Below are 10,049 nucleotides of genomic sequence, written 5' to 3' on the forward strand. Positions count from 1 at the left end.
TGTAGCGATGCGCTAATTAGTTTATTTCTGTTATCAAATTACGTTATGTCATCTAAACAACATTTAACGCTGCAGTAAAAGTTGGTGAAGGCTCTTTTGTAAACAATAACAATGAGTGGCATTGTGTTCGCGTCGGAGTGTCCACTGGCGTTCGTCCCTGCCATAATTAAGTTTTTAACAAAGATAAATTAACTGCGAGATACGTTTTAGAACAAAGATTCGTGAGAAAATTAACGCCGCTGACATGGTGTTAATTTGATATTTGGATTTTAACTGAGATGAATGGTGGCCCCTGTTTTTGTTAGAGCTATGTTTAGGCAAACATTCATGTACCAACTGTATTTGTTTACTCACTTGTTGCACGGAAAGTAACGAGTTAATCTTATATTTTCAAGCTTTTGTATTCACGTCTTTTATTAAACTTGTGTGCCATTTTATTCTAGAATATTGTACCCTGAATTTGTTACTATTACTTTCTGCTTCATTTTTAAAAGGAGAAATATCTGAATCTGAAATCTGGCAGAATCAACATAGTGCTCATATTTTAATTTCTAAAAGTGTAAGGAGAGTAAGTATAACATTCACCTTATAATTTATTACAAATTCAAATATTCTCATAAAACATCGAGGCTTTGAGAAGTTTGATAACAATATTTCAATGAGGATATCCCGGGGTCTTCTAAAGCTTATCTCATTGGAAGTACAAGCCGGGGGATTAAAGTCTGTCATGCAACGAACACATTGTGTTGAACTGCGTTCAGTGTTCAGACAACCTGCCGAGCACTCTGTTCTTGCTCCCTTCATACGTTACATTGAACCATCTATGTACATCTGTTTGAAATGCTTGCTTTTCAGACATTTTGCAATTCAAAACAGAGCCTTCAGTGGCAGCCAATTATGAAGAAACGGGTAAAGAAGTTAATTACAAAGCAAACTTGTTTCTAATGTTAGTTATGTCGATAAATATTTTTACACACTAAAGTAAGTGTGTTGTATAATTGGTATAGAAGCTATAGAATTGTATGTATGAAATAATTATACCTAATTCGGTATGATTTATACATTTCTTTATATTCAGAGTTTATACCAATTTTCTCTCCATTATTTCGAAATTCTATGAATTTCTTTGCTCGCATTGAATAAGAATACTTTTATAGAAACTTTTGTACAACTTAAGAACAAAAACAATTCAATCAGAAACCTAAGATATTCAGGCAGGCCGTTTATGTGAGTATTTAACAGTAAAAAACTTGGTACTTTTTATAGGGTCACTTATCAAAAACAAAACTTTCCCTTTGTTGTGTAACGTACAAGCATTTTTATTTCACGCGTAATAATAAAAACTCGAGGAAAATAACCAAATAAAAGAAACTTTGGTGGATAAAATGAATGGTGGAAGCTGGCGTTTGTTTGATGATTGTGGCGTGGTTAATGGCTTCTGTCAGTCGTTGATGCGCCTTTAAGATGTATGAAATATTGTTTACTTGTAAATATACTTCAATTTACTACTAAAAGTTACTACCTATTAAAATCTCATTTCTTAACAAGCATTGACAAGCTTACATCTCACAAGCAATCTATTTAATCATTAAATATCCAAACCCATAAATAAAACAATAAGAGAAGCGTTGTGGAAAGCAAGTGTAAAATCGAAAAACGAGGTAATAAAAACGCAGATTATTCGTAAATTTTCATCATATTTATTTCCCATTTCACTATTATTAATTATTATTATTATTATGAGGACAAGTAAAATTATCTAAAAAAGACTCCTGGGAGTAATCTCTTTTCCCTCGCAATATTCAGTACTAGCTGACCCGCGCAACTACGCTTGCGTCACCTAAGAGAATGGATCAAAATTTTCCCCGTTTTTTGTAACATTTTTCGTTGCCACTCCGCTCCTAATGACCGTAGCGTGATGTTATATAGCCTATAGCCTTCCTCGATAAATGGGCTATCTAACACTGAAAGAATTTTTCAAATCGGACCAGTAGTTCCTGAGATTAGCGCGTTCAAACAAACAAACAAACCCTTCAGCTTTATAATATTAGTATAGATAAAACTTATACAGCTTATCTAAATAGCAGAGAAGTTAATCAGACTAATACTTTTCTTAGAACATTTCTTAATAGACCTCAGTGACACGGCAAAGTTCCACATTTGTTAATTGGAGTTAGAATTAGAGTCCGTCTTCAGTTTAAGCTTCAACTCTCGCTAATGAAGCAAAGAAATTCGAGTGTGCCGCTTACTTTTTTTATTTGATTAATTAATTTCTTCTTATAAGACTAAGATATTATATTATATCTATTATAAGCATTATTTATCGTTGTAAGTTTTTATTTAAGTGTATATTTTTTACCATAATTTTATTAAACACTAACTGTATAATTTGTATTTTAAAGACAACTCCCGCACTAAGAATTGCTCTTGTGTCGCGGGGACTTTTTACAAACATACATACAACGGACACAAAGTACAACCAGACCCGAAACAATTATTTGTCGATCGCACAAATAATTGCTCCGTGTGGGAATCGAACCCACGACCTCCCGTTGCAGTGGTAACGGCGTGGCGACCTAAACCACTGCGCCACGGAGGCAGTCAATTGTGGGCAAAAATACTAATATAGATTTATTTTTAGGTGTTCAGATAACTAAATACTCCAAGTTACTTGCAGTATTCCAAATATGCTGCTTTTTCTCTATTATAATATCAATGCATATGTCCGACTTTTTGCTAAATCTGCATTTTAATACAACTTTTTTAGTTATACGGTACGCTTTGATGATAATTTATTTCAGCAACTATTCAGTAAACTAGACGAGCGAACAATAAACAAAGATAAAGACTTAAAAATTCGAGAACAGCAAGTTGGTAAGTATGAAGTTTTGATTTATTAACGGAAAGTCTGGGAACTTTTCATGCCAACACAGTTTTTATTCGTCCCGATTTCTTTCATTTAAGCTTATCTAGAATTATCTAGATTTAGTATTTTTCTTAAGTGGTAACATGACAGTTCTACATAAATCTCATTTAAACTCAATTTCTTATAATTTCTGTAAAGCAAAACTACCTCCTCAGTGCAGTTGTGTTGTTTCTTCAGTAACCGATTAAGTTATCAGTTTCTACTTAAAACAGAAAAATCCAAAAAATGTCTACAGAACTGATTAAATTATAAAAGAATAAAAACAAATACCTATCAATAAACAAAAAGTAATAACTTTCCAAATCGTAAAAGGTAAGTGAAACAAACAGTCTATTACGCTACTGAATTTTTAAAACTGATCAAATCAGACGATGCACTGTAAAACGTAGATCGTTGATAAAATGGGAACAGCCAAAATGAAATAGGATTGGGCGATCGTATTCGTGGACTAAAATCACAACGCGGCCCCCGAAAGTACGGAGCGGTTGGAAGTAATAAGAATAATAAAATGGCTTTATATTACCGCTCGTAAACTAACGTGGGACGAAGAATGAAATTAGATGAAGCAAAGCACAACAGACCACCCTTTTGCGTAGGTAATGTGACGCGTTTTTTAACGTTTTTCAGTTTCGTAAAGGTGGTTTTCCTTATTGTAATTAAATGGATTGAATTTTGAAAAGAGCACATCACTTACCATCAAACCTTTGATTCATTATAAAGTATGAAATTCAACAAATTGTTCACTTTGTGATAGGAAAAACTGTAGATATATAAAGTGCAAGTTAGTACCAACAATAAATAAGAAAGCCGAAATATGCATCAACTTTCAATCATAACTTAACGTCGTTTCATTATTTTAATGGTATTTTTTATCCTAAATAATGGATGGTCAACAATGAATCTCCAAGAAATGCTTAAGACACTTTAAATAAACGTTAAAATCACGGTCATTTGCGTAACAAAAAAATGTGGTAACTTACTTCTTAATGCGTTATCCTCATTCCCATTCGAAAACAGGAAAAAGAACCGAAAATTTTAGGGAAAAGTTATTATTACTCCCGTGCATTAATAATTTGGGGAGATTTTATCTTGTGTACTTGGATTCTTGGTGCTTGTTCCTAAACACACAGTTAATTTCCGATAGACCCATTCAAACTGCACACATCAATTTCACTGTGTCAACAAAAATGTACGTGTTTTGTTTGTTACGTATTGTGTTTATTTTAGAACATTGTTTTCGTGTGTCTTTCGTATTTTTGAAGACTGGATTGATATTGACTTTTTTGTAACCAGTTTAACTGAAATTATAGCTGGAAGGGATTCAATGCACTTATATTTCTGTTACATTCCTACGTAACAGCAGCAAAGTTTAAATAAATAAATAATAAATAAATAAATAAGTTTGTTTAAAGATAACTCCTTTTTTCAAAAGCTTTTTTTTATTCTGTAATTTTGTAAGTAGGTTGAAAGCAGTTAATTAGTGTAAAGCAGTTTCGCAGATTTCAGCATCACAGGGCGCGCTCTCATCTTCTTTAGAATACAAGTTACCTATAGCCCCGTCAATTGTAATCTTCATCGGTACAGCCATTTAACTGTAGAAGCGTTAAAGACAAACTCAGTACATTCAGTTTTACAATATGAATTTGACAGCGGCACACCATACTACACAAACATACATTAATTGAACGCCTGTTATACCCAAAGGGGTAGGCTGAGATGTATCGTGAAAATACACTCACGTTTCACCATTTTAGGGAACTATTTATCGGGTACGTTCACAAACTCCTTACCACTTCTGAGAAATATTTATTTATAATGAGTTTGAAAAGATCAATAGCTCTTTTCCCGAGCCGGGAATCAAACCCTTTCGTGGCAGTCGCAAACACTACCAACCTAGCCACAGACACTATCACTATAGAAGTAAAACTGAAAAACAACTATAAATTCATGGTCGCTTTGTGTTAGTTAAAAAAGTCATGAAAATGCTTCAACAGAGCGCTGTTCGGTGTGAAATATGGTTAGTTTGCTTTGGTCCCGAAGCAATTTCCACGTGCAATGGGCCGAGAGAAACCACCCTTGGGCGGGCGACACGCACCTGCCCGCACTATCTACTTTATACTACCTACAGTTAATGCAACCGCCTGAACCGCAACTGTACTATAAAAATACCATTTGAATAGTACGAGTTCAATATTGCGATAAAAATGATGATAATAAAAGTGCATATGAGTTTTATAGAGTTGCAACGCTGCATTCGGTTATGCGATATACTTGTGTTAGAGGCGTGTCACACGAGGCATTTCGATTTGTTTGTAGACTGTAGAGCGATTGTCTACACTATGCATTACCGTTTTTTTTTTACCTATTACTGTTTCTCGGCTGGGCTCCTAGAGTCCACCACGCTAGCCAAGTGCGGGTTGGGAACACTTTTTAGGCATGCAAGGTTTCCTCACGGTGTTTTCTTTCGCCGTTAAAGCAAGTGATAATTATTTCTAACGCACACATAACTTTGAAAAGTCATTGGTGCCAACAAATACTACTCAGCTATCACTGCTTACCGTTAAATTATTTGGCATAAACTCGACGTACTTATTGTACGTTTACTAATGAATTAGGTTTACGAAACTCCTCAAATTTAGAAATGAAACAAATTTTACTAGTTAGTTCGCATGGAATTTAAAATAGAAAAATGCACTAACGAATAATTATTTCGTTTCGGCTTGTACGTTCGTGCGCACGTGATTTCAGTGTTTACAAAATACAATTTGTGCACAAATGCAGCGGCGGGCGGCGAGCATACGTATCGTGTGGCACAAACCTTATTTAAAACACATTGAATTCTCTAGTATTTTACCGGAGATCTTATGTAGATGGAATTCATAAAGTTTTACGTACAATGAACCCACATTCTTTAGTTCTCAGTTAATAATATAAGTTAATAAATACAAGTTTGTTATATAAGGCTTGAGATTTACGCTACAAGTAATACTTTTATCACTTTTTATCTATTTTACTGGCGTTCTAATAGCGCGTTTGGTTAAGGTTAACTATTACTCGGACTCTACATTATAAAAGGTGAAACTTCAGTGTTTTGTATTACCTTTAATCGAAACCTTTCGGGCAAATTAAACATAATAGATAAAGACATGACAAACATATAAAATTAAGCAAAACTTACTCTTTTGAACAATAAAGCAATGGAGAGATACTAAAAAATCTTGTGTTAAGAGTAGTAATAATTAATTTGTTTTATTCTATTAGTCGTTTACGCGTGCCTTTAAGCTGTAAACCTAATACAGACAAATGAGGTTAAGTTCGTATTAGTATGCAAAATGGCCACTGGTTCGTGTTAATTATGGTAATGTGTCCACGACGTTACGCCTAATATGTTCGCTTCAGATCTAATTACGAACACATTAAAAATACAAGTATAAGCTAGAAGCTTAGCTCTGTTATTATCATTATTTATTTAAAAAACAGTAGGTTTCTCACTGTAATAGTGTAATGAGGAATTTACAAACCAATCAAACAAGTGACATATCGAACTAAGTATTTTTTATTGTTTAGTGTGGGAGTATAGTCATCTTGTACCAAGGATAGCAGGTGTCGCCTTAGAAGAGTAGAAAAAATTAAAAACTTTTATGTATTGGAAGAATGCATTAATGCTGTTGTCAAACCTGTATTACTAAAGACAGTCAGAGTACATTGTCATTAATGCAACATTATTAAATCTCTACCATCCGTACTCAGTACGATTTGCTGACCAATCGTGCGTCAAATGTCAAACACATCCAATGCTTCTTTTCGAAAACATAGAAAGAGTTAGAAACTTCGCAAGCCTAGTGATCGTGCTCCAGACTTGACAAGGTTAGGTACTAAATCTTTTATACTTTTCCAGCAAAAGCACAAAGTTAAATATGATTTAGTTCTTAAATATAATTAACTTACAGTTCTTTTACACGTCAAAAACATCTTTAAAGTTTAAATTAGTGTAAAGGTTTTCTTTTCATCATAAATTCATTAATTTTATTTCAACGTTCTTTGAACCTATGTCCCTTACGACCTATGTAACATTCAGTAACGAATTCGCGTATTAATACTTTCAATGATAGTAGTTTCGATCATCTATAACAGTAATTAACTTAATATTTGTAAATTAATATGAAAATTACTGGTACACGAATTAATTGGTAATCAAAATTTATGATTAACGTACCAACTAGTGCGGAGTTTTAATCGTACATTTCGAATTTTCTGATTTTAAATAAGTATGTTACTGGTGACATTGAAATTAAAGATTAATTACTTTTCGAAGCAGAATTTTAATTTAGTCTGTAATCCTTTATTTCTGTGAGGCTGAAGCCAAGTGAAATTTGTGCCCACTAATTAACTTGATCGTGCTACACTATAATAAAAAAAAGGTTAAAAAGTTAGAGGTATACAGCATACAGCATAATTATCATACTGAGGTTTCCCTACTGCGGTAAATCCAAAAGAATACTGAAGTTTTTGTCACAGGAACATTCAGAGAAAAACACGCACATTATTCTCAATCATATCACAAACATAAGCCTATTCCGAACTTTACAAACAAAAACATTTTCTTTTTCATTCCTTAAAGGGCTCCATACCAGCCAATTTCGTGTATAGGTAAGTTCGTGAAAGTGATGGGTAGGACTCGGGGGAATAAAGAATTTACTTGTATCCAACACAAGACCAATTCCAATCTCGTGTTCCTGCGAGCCCAATTAATTTCGTGAACTCAGATACACCGATTTATCATTCCTTACCTTTTTGTTCAAAGTTTGCGAATGAGCCTGGAAGAAAAATAAGTTTTTGTCTCAAATAATTTAGGTCATTTTTAACGGTAGTTAGTCTTGGTGGCCAGGAAGATGGTTGAGGTTTTGAAATTTTGAGCTGCAGCTTGTCTTGGTCGGTGACGTTAAACTTTCAAGTTGTTGAAGCTGCACACCTGTGTTGATTGTTTATGTAGGACCCTGAAATTAAATTAAGCTGATAAACTAGGACTATGGTCGCAATATTGGATAATTTTCAGTAATTTTCGATGTATTCAAACGAAGATGATATTTTATACTTCAGAGTGTTGAAGATGGTATTGTGTATTTAAAACGTAGCTAAATTAATGGAATAAACTCTCAAGACACGAAACTGAATCAAAGAATGTTATTAAACCATAGGACATTCTAATCATCTGTTTCTTATCTAAATATTATTTCTTTAGAATAAAAAGGTAACAAACAACACCCTCGGAAAATGAGTATTCGGTGATAATAAGTATAATATAATATTTCCTGTATTTTGTGTTTGTTAGAATATTGGCAAAGCAACAAGAGACGGTTCTTCAAAGGTCAACTATTCAGGGAAAGTAATAATTAGATATTAGCAACGAACCAGGAAATAACTGAAGGAACCGGTACTTCGTTTGACGGCTTATGAGGAATTTGTGAAATACGGCCTTTTAATGAGTACTGTCGTATCGTAATCATAAAAGACGAACAGCTACAATGAAAATGTTCCTGTTGTTATACGCTTATATAAAACACTTGGCAACAATATTATTATTGTAACGTTTACACTTATTAATTTTTTCCTTCATTTTATGTTATATTTTTTAATAAAATGATAAAATCGTTGTCAGTTTATTTAAATAATCCATTAACTAATATAATAGGTGTGGTTTTATAGAGACTTCATAGCACTGCAGAATTTTTAGGTTTATAACCGTCATCTTACTGAATCAATTTAGTTTAATAATTATTTTAGTGTAGTGTGCAGATTTTTGGGCCGCCATGTAGACTGTATCCTGTCAAAGAACATAGCCAAACTTGTAGAAATGCGGGCAAAGCGCAGTTTTAAATAATGTGTATGAACATAGCTGCGATCTTGTTGTTATAACAGCAGAGGCTTGTTGCTATATTCAGACATTCAAATATAACACTCATAGTGTCCGGCCAATAGCACAACATTAAATAAGTATCGGTTAGATTATCAGGTGGCATACTAACAGTTTTTTTTTTTCTACATTTCTTGTTACATAATCTATCGGATAGGCTATCCGACAGTGTCCGAAACTTATTCAAAAGTCATGAAAGTAGTCCTTATTGTTTACTTGTTATTCGCATAGATCTAAGAAACGCCACACTACGTAGTGGTAAGAAACATAATACAGATACTACTTTAGCTTATTCACGATGAGTAGTGACTAGTAACATAAGCTTTTGACTAAACAGTTACATTTGATAGCATGTTGACGTATGATGACGGGCCCGTGTCCCCGGGCACACAAGAGAACAATGGAACATCATCTCACTGATGCTGGGAACATACACCAAACAACCTTGCCAAATACCTACTTAGTAGACATGTTATTGTTAACGATGACTTGTGTTACGAATATGTATGGAGTTAGTGTCTTTATAATTTAAGCTTTTCAATACAGTTTTTACTGTCCGTTATTCCGTTTTATTTAATGCTTTAATAGTATCACATTTTTTACTAACTTTTACGGTTATATTCCATTCTTTTTAACGCGTTTATTTTTTTTTAAATATAAGCACTTCTATAATAAAATTTACCTTATATATCTATAAATAAGTATAGATAGTTAGAAGTAGAATACGTAATACGAAGATAGAAGAACGTAATTGTTTTGGTACTTAAATTTTATGACTTACTAAAATGTTATTTTAGGAAGTATAGGTTTACTTACGTTGCGTTTTAATTATATTCTTAGCAAAATTTTAATTCTATCACTATATACCTCATACTAAACAAAATTGAATTATATTTTAATAGTCAGGCGTTTTTTGTTTTGAATAAGCGTACAGTCACTAGCAATTCTATCAAACACCAAGAGACATGATAAAAACGAAGCCTTATTTCGTAACAGAACGCCGCTAACTCTTAGGTTATTTATAACTAAGTGAGAGGCTGAGAGCATATTAAACAACTTTGTTGCCAAAAAGGTATGTTATTGATGCCGTACAATGAAAGAAAAATAGTTGACAATTTGTTACTGTCGACACGTGTCTGGTCCCAAGGCCTACGCTTTTTGATGTACCGACTTGTAACTTAATTTACTTCGCAGTACATAATTGTAGTA

Source organism: Anticarsia gemmatalis, chromosome 1, assembly GCF_050436995.1.
Source record: "Anticarsia gemmatalis isolate Benzon Research Colony breed Stoneville strain chromosome 1, ilAntGemm2 primary, whole genome shotgun sequence".
Taxonomy (NCBI): Eukaryota; Metazoa; Arthropoda; class Insecta; order Lepidoptera; family Erebidae; genus Anticarsia; species Anticarsia gemmatalis.